The following is a 17,136-nucleotide window of genomic DNA, read 5'->3' on the forward strand; positions in this document are numbered from 1 at the left end:
ATCATGACCTGAGCCAAAGGCAGTTGCTTAATGACTGAGCCACCCAGGTGCCCCCCGGGCAGTGATGTTTCTTTTCTGGGTTTTTTTTTTTTTTAAAGATTTTGTTTTATTGAGAGAGAGAAAAAGCACCAATGGTGGGATTGGAGGGGCAGAGGGAGAAGGAGAAGAGCAGACTCCCCACTGAGCAAGACCTGAGCTAAAGGCTCACTGACTGAGCCACCCAGACACGCCTCTTCTCTGTTTCTGATGCCCGATGGCATTGTGCTTTCATAGGTGTCACAACCATAGTAAATAAAGTACTAATGAAATGTCCTCATTTAGGAAAAACTTCACAGGTAAAACCATGTGCCTATATTTACAGAAATTTAAGGCTTTAAAATAAGTAACAACTCACCAAGAAAAGGCAAGAGATAATGATTTTTTTCACTACTCAGTGACATTGATAAAAGAAATAAATTTTTGCATTTTATCAGTTCTTAATTTTGATTACCATTTATTACTTCTCTGAATGTGTTCCTTTTTAAAAGGTTTGTTGAGGTATTACTAACATTCAATACACTACACATATTTTAAGTGTACAATTTGATGAGGTTTGACATATGTACATACGCGACACAAGTGGGGTGTCTCTTTATGTCGAAATTGACTAGAGCCAACCCAAGAGAGCCCCACACTTTGGTGCAGGCTCCTGCGCTCATAAAGGGTACCAGGTGAGTAATTACGCCAGGTAAAGACTTCAAAGCAACTACTGCGATTGAACTCAGAAGTACAGACTTTAGACATAAAGGACAACACTTTATTGTTCTTTCCTCCAAGAAGCCATAATTAACTGGTAAGGATTGCATTCCACTCTTGGCGCCAAAGCCGAGAATAAAACAGCGTCACAAGGCAAAAACATGCTGCATTTAGAAGCTAGGCCTCCAGGGGGAGAAAGCTCCTGGAGAAATGCCTAGAAAGCGGCAAAGCCTCCGGGAGTCACTCGCTCAAAGTACAATAGTCGCTTTGCCGAGCAAGGTCTCCTTGACCGCTGGCACCGAGCGCAGCCTCCCACAGCGGCAGCCGGCCCGCCAAAGGTACCAGACGCAAGAGACACAAAAGGCCAATGTCTCGTCCGGATCTATGCGCCGCTGTTCCCCGAAACGCCGACCCACAAGTGCAAAGGCGCACCCGCCGGCCCAGATCCCCCTCCTTCCACCGCCCCTTCCGCTCCCGCCCGCCCGGTCCACCCCGCGGAGAAGCCAAAAGAGATATGCCAAAGACGCTCCCCGCGCCTGTAACAATACCAAGAAGGGGTGGGGAAGGGAGGCAAAGCTCACCACTTCTGGTTTAGTTTCGTTTTTATTAAAAACTTCACGTGATTGCCCGACTCTTGACTCAGCGATTTCGCCAAACAGCCTCCTTTAATTTATTGGTTTGTCATCACCGCCTTCACCTTTTCTTGTACAGTGCTACCTACCAATTCTGAACATTTAAGCGGAATTCTCCCATTCGATACAACGAACAAATTAGCTGTTCGATTCATTTAGCCAATTCGTTTCAAGCTCCCAAAATGAGAAGCTAGGGGTTTTAAATAATCGCAACACGTTTTCTTCAAAGGATCATCGGGCTTTTTTTTTTTTTTTTCTTCTTTCACTCTTCTACCTTAGTTCTGGATTATTATAGATCCATTCTTAAGTAAATGAAAGAATTAGATAAAGACTTCATAAACAGTTGTCCCGGAACTTTTTCTCCCTCCCCCTGAGATGCATCCCAATAACGACAATGCAGATAAGTTTTGGGTAAATTCAATTTTTAGAATACAAAGCTTGGTTTTTGTTTTTAAACGTTTATTTTAATCTTTACTGTTTTATTTTGTTTCAAGTTTTTTTTATTTGCTTTAGTCACCTCTACACCTCGTGTGGGGCTTGAAAATCAAGAGTTACATGTTTCTCGGACTGAGCCAGCCAGGCGCCCCTCATTTTAATTTTTATAATGAAAATAATACTCATTATAGAAAATGTGGACAGTCAGACAATTCAAAAGACAAAAAGGCTATTATTTACAATCTCAACGCTCGGGAACAATTCTGGTTAATGATTTGGTGTCTTTCCAGTCTCTTTATTATGGAATTAAAAAAAAATTTCAATCGTTGGAAAGGAAAATTGTTTACCACTCAAGGCTCTCTTTTGGCTGGTCTAAGAATTAAACTGGCAAGAGACAGATTGAACAGGTTAACAGGAGGGGGCACTTTTCCATCTCCAAGAATATGAGACCCCAGGCAGTTACGCAATTGAGGTTTACATACCATCTAGCATTAAGGAGAAGGATTAAGTTTCTGGATCTTTAAAGAGAAGACAATTCCTAGGAAGACGAAAAAAGAATAAATGTTTGGTGAACAATGTTTCCTGGGTCATACAGAAACAATGGGACATAGAGAGAAATTTTAACAGATTTTGCTAACTTCCTCTGTGTCCACCACCCCAAGTTCATAGTATAATGTAGGTATCTAAGGGGACTCTTCCCTTCCTGGAGTGGATCTTCTATTTCAATTCTTTTAGGCAGTTAGAGGGGAGGGAGAGAAGAAAAACTTCTTGAGTCTTCCATTTCTTCAATATAATCAGCTTAAAATTATCCACATGCTAAAGAGACGTTTTGGGGTGGCGAATATTCCTCCCCTCCATAATTATACAGTTTCCTTTCCAACTTTGCCCCCCTCGTTACAACAATGGCATCTTCCCATTATATTAAGAACACAACTTCTAAAGATTTTATTTATTTATTTGACAGACAGAGATCACAAGTAGGCAGAGAAGCAGGCAAAGAGAGAGGGAGAGAGAGAAAGAGGAGGAAACAGCCTCTCCGCTGAGCAGAGAGCCCGATGGGATGCGGGGCTCGATCCCAGAACCCTGGGACCATGACCTGAGCCTAAGGCAGAGACTTTAACCCACTGAGCCACCCAGGCGCCCAAAGAACACAACTTTTAATAACCGTTTAATAGTCCACTGTATTCATGTAACAGGCATCATCTAATCTTCCATTTGGTGACGTTCTGGCTCAAAATTTTCAATTGAGCAAACTCTTTAAAATAACCCAGAGATAAATTCTTTCCACTCTCAGAGCCGATCTATTCTTAAAGGCGTAGGGGTGAAGAACTTTTCCCTTTTTCCCTTCTGTGATTCTTGGCCTGGCCTAATAATCAAATTGACATAAGACAGATTAACAGGAAGAGAATGAACAAAAAAAATATGAGACCCCCCCCAGGCGCAGGCAGGTCCTAGAGGCTGGCGTTGTCATCCTTGGCTGAGGAGAAAGGGAGTCGCAGCCTCCTGCTTCAAGCGGGAGGAGGACAATTCACCGGAAGAAGAGAAGAGCTAATGTTGGGTAAACAAATATTTGCCATGCCATACATCTCTCTGATAGAAAAAGTTAACCCTGGGGGTGCCTGGGCGGCTGTCAGTTAAGCATCCAACTCTTGATTTCAGCTCAGGTCGTGATCTCAAGGTGGTGCTGCATTCCAGCTTAAGATTTTTTTCTTTTCCCCTCCCTCAGCCTCTCCCTACCTCTCTCTCCCTCTCAAAAAGAAGAACAAAAAAGTTATCTCAGGTTAACAGCTCTCCTCCAGGTACAGGCATCCTATCTAAATTCATTTAAGTGGTGAAGGCGAGAGGTAAAAAGCTTTTCCTGAGTTTGCTGGGTTTTAATCGCCTTCAGCTCAAACCGTTCCACATCCCCAAGTGACACACTTTGGGGTACTGCATTCTGCTCACCTTCCTCCATTTTTGAGTTCTCCTTTATTGGGTTTATGTAAGGCAAACCACGCCGGAACTTTTGCTTAAGTTTGGCAGTTGCTGGAGGTTTTCCTGCAAATGTATGTTGGACCAGCCCCAACCCTGTTGTTCTAATCATCTGTGTTTTCCCTCAAAGTGCTTCATAATTTTTTTTATAATTTTATTTGACAGAGATCAAAAGTAGGCAGAGAGGCAGGCAGAGAGAGAGAGAGAGAGAGGAGGAAGCAGGCTCCCTGCCAAGCAGAGAGCCCGATGTGGGACTCGATCCCAGGACCCTGAGATCATGACCTGAGCCAAAGGCAGAGGCTTAACCCACTGAGCAATCCAGGCGCCCCTCCAAAGCGCTTCAATACATCCATAAGCGCCTAGATCAGTGGAAGAGTGGTTTAACTGCCTTCCCACTCACTTCCTGCCCACTGAGGCTAGGAGAGAAGTGTGGGGAGAATGGGCAACCGCTGGAACAGCAGTCAGTGCTGAGGAGGGGAGGAGCGGGCTGAGCGCCAGGGGACACACCCCCAGGTGTCAACAGCCCACCCAGGCCGAGTGAAATGCAGCCTGTGTGCCACCCTGGGCAGGCCGACCCTGAGCCACACAATGTCTTCCTCTTACAGCTCTACCCCAGGATAAGGCCGAGCATGAGCACAGAGAAGAGAATACACTCATGCACTCAACAGTACTTCCTGGGTCCTTAGCATTTCAGTGGGGGAAGACGGACCCTAGACGATAAACATAATAATAAAGACATTCTATTTTATGTTAGGAGGAGACAAGTGCTGGGAAAAAAACGGGCCAGAAAAGGGAGTTGAAAGTGTGTGTGTCGGGGAGAGAGAGAGAGAGAATGAGAGAGGCAGAGAGAGTATTAAATAGGGTAACCAGGGTAAGCTTCATGAAGAAAGTGGCAGGTAAGCAAAGACTTGGAAGAGAAACGAAGAGAGTTGATCATCTGGATATCTAAGGAAAGAATGTTCTGGAGAAAACAGCCAGGATAAAGCCCGGAGTGGGATTGTACAAGAACAGCAAAGTGGCTAACGCACAGGGAGAAAGGGCCAAGTTTATTGCTTCCTCGAGTAAATGGTTGGATATGGGATTACAAAGCAAGGTGTTAGCAAGGACGAAAGCAACCCCACCCGCAGGGCAGATCGAAGGGATGAGGGCTTGAACAGCGGCTGAGCTGGGAAAGAAGTTACCAGACGGAGGTGCCGGGTGGGCTCCCTGAGACGTGATTGGTGGAAAGCGTGGGGCGGGCAGACAGGGCTCAGACAGTGGAGCCGTGCCCTCAAACTGGCCCATAGTTGTTACCAAGACTGGCAGGTTTCTAGAAGGCTACATGAGAAACCTGTCTGGAGACCATCGAAAACTGGCATTTGCTCTTATTCTGGGACTTTTTAAGTGGCAAAGGAAGCAAATAAACCGACCCAAACCCCACAAACAACAAACTACATTTTCCACCAAGATCTTATAAAGGCTAGCTTTAAGGGCAAAATACTCAGGGATCCACCTCTTCGTCCCTAAAATCTGCGAGTCTTTCCTACAGGTGTTGTGTTGTTAGTTTTCTACTGGCTACTTTGACAGATCACCACAAATTTGGCGGCTTAAAACCACACGTATTTATGATCTTACAGTTCTGGAGGCCAGAAGTCCTAAAATCAAAGTGTCAGCAGGATTGCATTTCCCCTGGAGGCTCAGGGGCGGATTCTGTTTCCCTGCCTTTTCTGCATTATATAGGCTGCCGGCATTCCTTATCTTGCGGTCCCTTTCTTTTCGTGATATCACTGTCCTTTGGATTTTCATTTATTGTAAATTCCCTCCTCTAAATTGTCTCCTTCTGAGGCACAAGGAATTTCAGAAAGCTGAGGGATCCAAGTTGATACAGGTCATCTGATCGAACTTTTCTGCTGGTGCTGAAACTCATTCTACATTTTTCTGGACAAATGCTCCTTCGGCTTCTTTTAAACACTTGGGGCAACTCACAACAAGTCACTATGAGTTAGTACTTGTTAAGGTCTTCCTGGTCCACAGTCTTCCTACTGAACCGAATCCTGGCTCCTTGGAAGTCCGAACAAACCATCCCGTTTTCTCTCTGGAGCTCCAGAGAACAGTCTTTCTCTTTCCCCGTGTTCGCCCTGTAGGTATTTGAAGACTGCTACCCCTGCTTAAACTTCTGTTGTCCAGCCTGAGCATGTGCCCATGGGGAGATTTTCCGGTTCCTAACCACCTTGGTCTCCCTTTTCTGGAGGCTCTCTGGCTTAGTGCCCTGAAACTGCGGTACCCAGAACTGAATACATGACTCGGGGCAGAATCCACTGGGAGATAGCACCTTCTTTGACTTGAACTTTCTTTCTTTTAAAGATTATTTTATTTATTTGAGAGAGAGCACGCTTACAAGCTAAAGGCAAAGCCCAACACAGGGCTCAATCCCAGGACCCTGAGATCACGACCTGAGCCGAAATCAAGGGTTGGATGCTCAACCGACTGAGCCACCCAGGCGCCCTTTCCCCTTAATGATCTGTAACAGCTACTTTTTTTCTGTTAATTTTCCTCTAAAAGTGTGTGTGTGTGTGTGTGTGTGTGTGTGTGTGTGTGTGTATACATATACATAAACACACACACATATATATATTTTAAAGATTTTATTTATTTATTTGACATAGACACATAGATACAGCGAGAAAGGGAACACAAGCAGGTAGAGCAGGAGAGGGAGAAGCAGGCTCCCCGCTGAGCAGGGAGCCTGATGCGGGCGCTTGAACCCAGGACCCTGGGATCATGACCCAAGCTGAAGGCAGATGCTTAACGACTGAGCCACCCACCCAGGAGCCTCTAAAAGTATATTTTTAAGCAAGTAAAAAATGCACCACAGAATTTTCTGGATATAAAATGTAGCGCATAGACCACATACAAACGACTCACCTGGCTATTCTCTAAAGATGCAGACCCTTGAGCCCAACTCAGACTCCCATTCTCCGGTAGTGAGGCTCAGGAATCATCATCTGACATTAAACCGCAGGTCATTCTTACGGATGCTAGAGTCTGACCTCCTGCTTTAGGACTTCCACACAGCGATCTAGAGCAACGGGTCTCAACTCTTACCACCTCTCATGTCCAGATCATACCTCCTATTAAGTCAGATTCTCTGGGGCTAGAACCTTGGTATCTGCAGGTTTAAAAATGTTCCCCAGGTGATTCTAACGTGCAGTCGATACTGAGAACCACTGATTTCTATGTTCTTCAGTAGAGATTTGAGGGTCAAATAATCTTTAGCCGCCTGTCAAATCTCAAGAAAAACCCTTTGAGCTCATAAAATGTCACCTGTTTACTTTGGACCTCGAGTTACTTGTCCGAGAGTAAAAATAGACTTATTGTGAGGAGAGACGTGAGGTGCCTCTTAGCACTAAAAACGTCAGTAGTAATTGCCATCATTTTCATTCCTGCAAGGAAATTTGGTGACTGCCATGTGTGTGACACAGCGTTAAGTTTTGCTGGCCGTGCTGGGAGTAGATAAGCTACTAGAAGGCATGACCCTCAAGGAACTGTGTCTAGTTGGCGAGTCCAAACAAACCTGGGAGAACCTAGAGTGAAAAGTCATACAAAACCCCGTCATAATAAAATATCGAGCAATAGGACACATGGTAGGTAAATACCAGTCCAGAATCTTTTTTTAAAAAATTTTTAAAAGATTTTATTTATTTATTTGAGAGAGAAACAGTGAGAGAGAGCATGAGCAAGGAGAAGGTCAGAGGGAGAAGCAGAATCCCCACGGAGCCGGGAGCCGGGAGCCCATTGCGGGACTCGATCCCGGGACTCCGGGATCATGACCTGAGCCAAAGGTAGTCGTCCAACCAACCGAGCCACCCAGGTGTCCCACCAGTCCAGAATCTTAACAGAGAAAGAGGTGGGTGGGGTCTGCAGGTATGGTTTGAGGTGCATCTTGGAGACATTTCAATATCTGAATGATGGTGAAACAGATGGATAGCTTCCTGGCTGAAAGATACTACTTTCAGATGACTTCAGGTCAGGCAATTAAGTTCCCCAATGAAGAGTAACTTAAGTTTATACGGACATGTATTATCCCTCTTAACAAGAAGTTGGAAGGTGGGCAGTCCCAGTGGGAATTGTGCAGCAACTCAGCAATATTAAAAATATTTTTGTCTTTTTTGCTCTGACATCCTCAGAGCGACAGTGATGCCTTCCCTCATGGTTCCAAGATGGCTGCCACAGCACCAAACATTGCATCCTGACTCTAGTATCCCAAGCAATAGATGGACGCAGGCCTTTGTCACGTTGGTTTCTTTTTCAGAGAGGGAAAAATCTCTTTCAGAGCTCCCTCGGGGTCCTCCTCCTGTCTCAGTCAGAACTAGGTCACTTGGTCCCTTTTATAGCCACCACTAGCAAAGACTGGCATGGCTGGCTTAAAACAATTGTGATTCATCTCTTGGAGCTCAGCATATTGTCACCTGTAACATAATCAAAGTCGTGTCACTAAAGAAGTAGGCTGAACGCCTCTTTAGTAGGAAACAAGCCATGTCTGCCGCAGACACAATGAGCATTGGCACTAAATGAATGAAAACTTATGATAAGTCATTATAGCAATTCAAACTGACAAAGATGTGCACGTTATTTAAACTTTCTGTGCTTCAGTTTCCTCGTCTGTAAAACAGAGATAACAGTGCCCGCTGTATAGAGCTGTCATGAGAATCCCGCGAGACAGTGCATGGAAAAAAGTCTTACAACAGTCCGAGGCATATAGCACCTGCTAGCTGTTATTCCTTTTCAGGCGTCCCCGGCTTAGAGGTGATTCTAGAGGACTCATGGATGTGCTCTTTGAGTGTTCTCATTTGAGCTTCTATTTTTATTTTTATTTTATTTTTTAAAAGATTCTATTTATTTATTTGACAGAGGGAGGGACAGCGAGAGAGGGAACATAAGCAGGGGGAGCAGAAGAGGGAGAAGCAGGCTTCCCACCGAGCAGGGATCCCGATGTGGCTGGGTCCACCCCCTGAGCCGAATGCAGATGCTTAACCAGCTGAGCCACCCAGGCGCCCCGAGCTTCTAGTTTTAGAACAAAATCCACCAGAGTCTTTCATCATAAGGCAGGCCTAACTTGGACACTGAGAAAGAACCTAGGATTTTAGACTAGTACCGCTGAAAGTGAACACGGTGATTTTCTTGCAGTGTTTTTTTTTGTAATTTTCTAGCAACAGGGCCATGAAAACTTATGCTCTAAAACGAAGAAATCTGGAGCCATTGTCTTCCTTACACATGCTGAGATACCTCCCCTGAACCCAAGGGTGCCATGGAACACACTTCGAGAAACACTGACAGGAGTTCATACACATAGTAAAGTGTGATTAGGCAGCCAAAGAGATGAAGTGGCCTAAAAAGGCCACTGGGATCAGAAACCAGCTTTCCTGGTTTGTAAGCTGAGGAGAGTGAGCGAATGTGCGGTGGGAGCAAGGGGCTAGATGGGGCATTACGGTCAAATCTCTGTGGGGCCCTGCAAAGCCCATCATTTAGGTATTATCTGGAGGGCTGGTGACTTCATCCTGCTTTACAGGTCTTCAGGTAGACATGTCTACCGCTGGAAGCCACCCTGGCTCTCAGAAACCACTGTGTGTGGGGGACAGAGAGACGCCGATGGATAGGGATGGAATCAAAGGGACATGGACTTGTTTTTCTGGACTTCTGTTAAATCCCTAGTGCGGGGGTAGGCCGATGGGCTGTCCTTCCTTAAAGCCCATGGTAAAGCCGGCAAGTGCTTAGAGGAACAGTCAGCTGGAAAAAGCGAGTAAATAACATCTGGACGAGGGAAGTTGCTAGGAAACTCTCACGGTTCAGTTCCTAAGAGTGCTAAGGTCTCTGTTTGATCAATTCTGTATCAGCACTGAGCACTGCCCTCTGAGTTTTCCGGGCCTCTCTCACTGACAGGAAACGTCGATGAGTGGGGACTTTTATTTATTTATTTTACTAAGTTAATTTTTTTTAAAGATTTTATTTATTTGACAGACAGAGATCACAAGTAGGCAGAGAGGCAGGCAGAGAGAGAGGGAGGAGGAAGCAGGCTCCCTGCTGAACAGAGAGCCCGATTCGGGGCTCGATCCCAGGACCCCGGGATCATGACCCCAGCTGAAGGCAGAGGCTTTAACCCACTGAGCCACCCAGGTGCCCCTGAGTGGGGCCTTTTAGAGCCCAGGGTGAGCTAACCAAGAATAGAGCACTAGACAAGAAGTACAGAGGTGAGAGTTCTAGTCCCCATTTGGCTGCACACCTGGGTAAGCAAGACGAGCTTCCTGGGCAAAATGAAGAGGTTGGCGCAGACAAGAGCCCTTCTGATTTGAACACATCCATCGCTTCAAATCAAGGGTCTGCAACAAGGGACCGCCATCTTGTGCCAAAGAGCCGGCTTCGGCCTTCTCAGTTACACCTGCAGAGTCAGCTTGTCGTCACCATGAATACTGTCACCAGGTGGGGTTAAGGATTTCTCCTCCAAACCCCTACTGAAAAGGAAGGGAAATGGGACATTATTTCCTAAGCAATACATCATTTCAGCTTGTGGGTCATACTGTTCTGGGGTCGCTCTCCCGCATAATCTGTTGTGTCGAGGGGCGCCTGGGCGGCTCAGTGGGTTAAGCCTCTGTCTTCGGCTCAGGTCATGATCCCGGGGTCCTGGGATCGAGCCCCGCTTCGGGCTCTCTGCTCAGCTGGGAGCCTGCTTCCTCCTCTCTCTCTCTCTCTCTGCCTGCCTCTCTGCCTGCTTGTGATCTCTGTCTGTCAAATAAATAAATAAATAATCTTTTAAAAAAGCAAATTTATAAATAACATATATTAAAAAAAAAGAGAATGTGAGGATCATGGGACATGTAAGGCGGCATGTAAGTGTGTGTGTGTGTGTGTGTGTGTGTGTGTGAGAGAGAGAGAGAGAGAGAGAGAGAGAGAATGAGACTCAGAAAGAGAGACCAAGAGACAAGGAGAAGGTGGTAAAGGTAGAAGGCAGACGTTTGTCGATTGTCAGCTGGCTGGTCTAATGGAAAGAAGACGGCCACTTTCCCTGATGTGACTCAGATGGAAAAAAAAACTGGGGAAGTATTCTGCTGGGGAGACCATTCCTCCAGCTCAGCACTTAGGTCATATAGTCTCCAAAAGCCAGAACCTATTATTAGATCTGCCTTTCATTCATTAATCCAATATACATTTACCGAGCACTTACTATGAGAAGAGATTGGTGAAAAAAATGGCCACGTCCTTTGCCCTGAGGAAATTCGCAGGCTCCTGTGGGGTCTGGGCCAATGAACAATTACAGTGTGATGGATGCCATGATGAGGGGAGTCCAGGATATTGGGGGGGGGGAGCACGTTGGTGAAACCCCCCTAATTCAGCCTGGGCTGGTTAAAGAAGGTTAAAGACTTTCTTTGGAGAAAGTTGTTTCACCTGGAGAAGCAGAAGGCAACCTGCTCTAGGAGGAGGTGGGAAGAGAAGGAATGTTCTAGGCAGGAGGATTACAGGCTTTTGATTTTTTTTTCTTTGTGCTTAGCAGTGTTTCACAAATATTCTTCACTGGAAATATGTCACATTTAGATAGAAGGAATTTTAGAATTTAAAGGATAGCAACGGCTCTCCCTTAATCAGTGAGCACCAAGGAGAACTTGCCTAGGTCTGTGACACGCTGACAGGGAGAGAAGGGAACACTATAATGAGTACCACTGATCACAGTATTGGAAATATTTGTTAATTCTTTTCTATATGTGAGCGTTTCCCACGTACCTCACTTAATACTTATACTAATCCTACGTGATAGATAACACTGTTATCACTTCCATTTTACGGATGAGGAAACTGAGGTCCAGAAGTCACAAGGTTAGGAAGTGGAAGAAGCAAGAATCAGAGGCAGTCCAAGGCCAGAGCTCCCGCTCTTCCCTCCTAGGCTGAGCTATCCCCTCCCTAAAAGAGTAAAGTGATACACACAGGAGACCAGTGTTTTAACTTCGCCCTCTTCTAAGAAGCAACTTCTTGCCATCAGCTGACTATGTTCCTGTCTTCTCCAAGTCGGGCTGGGGGGGAACAGAGGAAAGTCTTCATTTGGGCGTGGAGAGGGATATCAGATGCGCAAAACATGAAGGTTGCATAATCATCTGATGGCTGAATGGGTTCCCAAAATCCACTTCAGCATCACAACTGCTGGACCCCACTTTGCTCTGGCCACACCAGCAATGTTTATCTTGTGCTAAGTTTCCAGTTTTTTTTTTTTAAAGATTTTATTTATTTGACAGACAGAGATCACAAGTAGGCAGAGAGGTAGGCAGAGAGAGAGGGGGAAGCAGGCTCCCTGCTGAGCAGAGAGCCCGATACGGGGCTCGATCCCAGGACCCTGGGATCATGACCCGAGCCGAAGACAGAGGCTTTAACCCACTGAGCCACCCAGGTGCCCCAAGTTTCCAGTTTTCCACACGAGCGACTTCAGTCTAGGTGGTTTATTAAAATTCCCTAATATTGATGCTGTTCTGTGATGCAATTCCTATGTGCACCACAAGGTGGTGCTGCAGACAGATCTAGGGGTTTGTTTGAAGGGAGAGGTTTAAGCGTATTTGTGTTTTTACGAATTACGATATGGCTACGCAATTAAATATTAAGCAGCCATTTGAAAGGATCAGATAGAGCTATATGGCTTTTAAGAAATATCTTCAAGATATGCCATTAAGTGAGAAAAGCAAGTCAGTAAGCAATGTGTAGAGCATGCTCCTATTTGTCTAATTAAAAAAAGAATATAAATACATATGCAGGTACATGAATAATTTTTTCCTGAGAGCATTAAAAAATAACGTTAACAGTTATTACTCTGAGGAGTATGACTGGGGCTTAAGGAAGGGGAAAGGATGTTTTCTTTTGGTTTTATCCCTTTTTAAATTTTTGACGTTTTAAATAATTTGCATTTATTAATTTAAAATCATTATTAAACAATGAATCTTGGAACACTAACAAAATAAAATAAAATTTAAAAAAATTTTTAAAAAATCATTATTGCAAAAACAATGCAATTGCTGTAAAAATGTAAATTAAATACTGCCAAAGTTAATCAAAGTCCCTTCTGCTCCCCCTCCCCCACCTCTCAATTCCACTCCCCGGAGGATAGGTAGCCACAGATGCGAGTTTGGGACCTCACTATTCAGAGTGTAGTTTCCAAAACAGCAGCAGCAGGATCGTCTGGGAAGCTGCTAGAAAAGCGGACTCTTGTGCCTCACCCCAGACCTGCTCAAACTCCATAGTGGGGCTCAGTAAGCTGTGATTGATTGATTGATTGATTGATCGATTATTTTTTTTAGCAATCTGTGATTTAAAAGGTTCTTTTGGTTATTTTGATGCGTGCTCAAACCATTTCGTTTTAGCAGGTAAAACCATACCTTTAGGGGGGTGGTTGAGAAGAATCCCGCTGGTGGAAACTAAGAACTCAAAACAGCATGTCTCCATTCACCCAGAGAGCTCGGGCTCAAAGGTTGGCAGCCTCTTGAGTCCACGGTGACCTCTGTTGGCGCTGAGTGAGGACCGTATTATCACAGTTGGGAGGCATGATCCAGAAAAGGGGACATGCTATAGTGAAAATGGAAAACGGAGTGGAGGAGAAACTTAAGGGAGGAGGGCTAGGGAAAGGAAAGATGGCAGAGCGAGAAAGCAAATAAAACAACCATAGGATGGCCGGGAGGTGACACTGATACCCCAGGGCCACTCATTCATTTATTTCATCAACCTTTTTTTTTCCGAGAAAACTTTTTATTTTTTGTAAATTTAAAAAGATTGCATTTATGTATTTGAGAGAGACAGACAGGGAGAGAGAGTGCAAGCGGGGAGGAGAGGGAGAAGCCGGCTCTCCGCTGAGCAGGGAGCCAGATGCAGGGCTCCATCCCAGGACTCTGGGATCTGACCTGAGCAGAAAACAGACACTCAACTGACTGAGCCACCCAGGTGTCCCAAAACTTTTCTTTTTAAGTTGAGGTATAGTTGACACACAATTTTCATTGGTTTCCTGTGTACAACATAGTGATCGAACAAATCTATGTTATGTTACACTCACCACGAGCGTAGCTACCATCTGACCCGGTACAACACTATCACAATACCATCGACTGTACCCCCTGTGTTTCATAAACATTTATCGCTTTCCCATTCTGAATCTCTGTATCTTTACATCTATTTCCTTCCTCTGAGCCACACATTTCATTGTCTATCATTTACCAAATCTGATGGGACCATTATTTCTCATGCCATTCAGAGTGTTCACACTTAGGGATGTGTTTGCCAGCGATGCCCTGCTCCCTGGCCAAAAAGTCATGAGCTCTCAAAGCTGCTCAAAAGAGTCATAGGGGTGCCTGACTGGCTCAGTGAGTGGAGCGTGCGACTCTTTTGATCTCGCAGTTGTGGGTTCGAACCCCACACTGGGTGTAGAGATTACTTAAAAATAAAATCTTCTTCCTGAAGAAGATTTTTTTTTTAAAAAGAGTCATAGGGGCACCTGGTGGCTCAGTTGTTAAGCGTCTGCCTTCAGCTCAGGTCATGATTCCCGGGGTCCTGGGATCGAGTCCTGCATGGGGCTCCCTGCTCAGTGGAGAGCCTGCTTCTCGCTCTCCCACTCCCCCTGCTTGTGTTCCCTCTCTCACTGTGTCTCTCTGTCAAATGAATAAATAAAATCTTGAAAAAAAAATTAAAAATAGTCATAAACAGGGGCACCTGGCTGGCTCAGTCAAGCATGCGGCCATTGATTTCAGGGTCGTGAGTTCGAGCCCCATGCTGGATGTAAAGCTTGCTTAAACGAATAAATAAATAAAAACTTTAAAAAAAGAGTCATGAGGGGCGCCTGGGTGGCTCAGTGGGTTAAGCCGCTGCCTTCAGCTCAGGTCATGATCTCACGGTCCTGGGATCGAGTCCCGCATCAGACTCTCTGCCCAGCGGGGAGCCTGCTTCCCTCTCTCTCTGCCTGCTTCTCTGTCTACTTGTGATCTCTCTCTGTCAAATAAATAAATAAAATCTTAAAAAAAAATTAAAAAAAAGAAAAGAGTCATGAACTACCTATGGGGGTAGAGGGTGGGGAGGGGTGTGCTGAGGATTTCTGCACACTGGGGAAGTAGGTGGTGTGGTAGGAGAGGAAGTGCACATAAAAGCGCTCGGGATTCAGCAGTATCAACAATCATGACACCAGATGTGAAGCTCAGAGGGGAAGGGATCTCACAGAGTTTCTCAAACACGGATGCTGGTCCCACTCACAAGCTAAGCTCCTTCAGCTGGGCTGGGGTCATGGTTCCTGCCTACGAAAGGGAGTGGTTCTCAGTGTTTCATACAAAATGGTGGTAAGGAAGCTCAGACCAAATGAAGATTTGACAATGTTTAATTGATTCATTCTAACAACACACCCACCATTTACTTAGTTCAAAAACATTTTTCTGTCCTGTGAGGTTCCCGTCCCAGTCAGGGAACTAATGTTTATTTTTGGTCAGGGGGAAAGGTTGTGACGGGGAGGTTTAGCTTACAAGGCTGTTTAGATCTCACTGTCTTCCATTTTTTTATTTGATGATACCTGCAGAAAGTTAAGGGCAATGATTTATTAAACCGGACATTGGACTAATTGCGACACTGTTTCCTTATATTTTCAATAAATGAACATTTATTCTTTTTTTTAAAAGATTTTATTATTTATTTGAGTGAGAGAGAGAGAGAGAGAGCATGAAAGGAGAGAGGTCCGCGGGAGAAGCAGACTCCCTGTCCAGCAGGGAGCCCGATATGGGACTCCAACCTAGGACTCCAGGATCATGACCTGAGCCAAAGGCAGTTGCCACCAACTGAGCCACCCAGGAACCCAATGAACATTTATTCTTATAGAATCTTAGCTGGGACCAGCTTAGAGATCATCTCTGGCCCATTAACATTGACGTTGGGAGTTCTGAGAAAAAAAACAATGCCGAGGCCCCACTCCCTACCAACTGAATCCGAATAGAGTCAAGGGCTGAGACCAAGGGGCAACTTAAGGTTCCACCAGTTATTCCAATCCAGCCAGGATTGAGAAACTGCTCTGGTCTCACTTTTATTTTATGGGTAAAAATACAGAAGTTAAAGAGATGAAGTGACTTGCACTCACGTTGGCAGCACACACACTAAAAGAGATGAAGTGATTTGCCCAAGGTCACGCTGCCAGGAAATGGTATCTCACCCCTGACTCTTCTGATTGCCCATCCAATGTTCTTTCCACTATGCTTTTTCGTGTCTTCTTCTAGAACTTGGAGTTTTGCTGAACATTGTAGTTAGGTGATTTACAGTTGAGGGAGAAGGGACAGAGTCCATCAGTAAGAATGGGTGGGGAAACTTGTAAGGACTCCACTCAATCAAGGATTCTCCAGGACGTGGCTCCTTTCAAGTCTTACTGGTGGTAGGACAGTCAAATGGCCTTCCTTTGCTCAAAGCATTGCCTGATACTGTAGCCTACATTAGTTTCTCATAGAGCAAGTCTGCTGCTCATAACTCAGTTGCACCCATGAAGAAGACATTCGTGAATAAGTATTCGCACTTTCAGGAATTAACCATATTAAAGCAAGTGACAGGATATATCAATAACTCTTAATTTTTGAGCAGAGGTGGGTGTTAGGGTGAGGACTCACAGGTCCCACTTGAGACCGGGTAAAAGCTATAGCCCTTCTCCCCCTGAAATACACACATACATAAATGTTGCAAGTAATTTCTGGAGATTCACAGATGGTGCCCTTTACCCTCCCCCACTCTGGGCAAGTTCATCCATTGACACCAGATTAAGATCTCTTGGATCAGATGCTTTTGGGGCTCGATTTTTTAGTGTTTCTCAAAGTGTGGTCCAGGAACCATAGAAATCAGAATCACCTGGGGTGTTTGTTCAAAAAGCAGATTCCAAGGGCAGCCAGAGACCTACTGTTTCAGAATCTCCGTGAATGAGGTATAGGAGTCTGTATGATATTAAAACTCCCTAGATGGCTCTTTCGGACACTCACATTTGAGAATTAGTGCTTTATCTCAACTTGAGATTTTTTAGTAGTTTTTGAACGCTTTCCTTTATTGACTATTTTAGTTTTCATCTGCTCACTTGTCAAGTGTACCAAATAGGTTTAGTACAAACTCATTAAAGAATATATTCCCATGTGGAAATGTGGAAAAACAACTGGAAGGATAGATAGATAACCATCTCTCTGGGTAGTGGGAATATGGATGATTTTTTTCCCCTTTATCCTCCTATCTTACTTCTCTCTTTCCTATTTTCTTTCTTGTATTTCAAGAAGATTCTTCTTCTTTCTGAGTTCAATTCCTCCATATGCAAAAACAGGGCATTGTAACTAGGCAATCTTCAAGGCCGCGTCTTGGTCTGGAG

Source organism: Lutra lutra, chromosome X (assembly GCF_902655055.1).
Source record: "Lutra lutra chromosome X, mLutLut1.2, whole genome shotgun sequence".
Classification (NCBI taxonomy): Eukaryota; Metazoa; Chordata; class Mammalia; order Carnivora; family Mustelidae; genus Lutra; species Lutra lutra.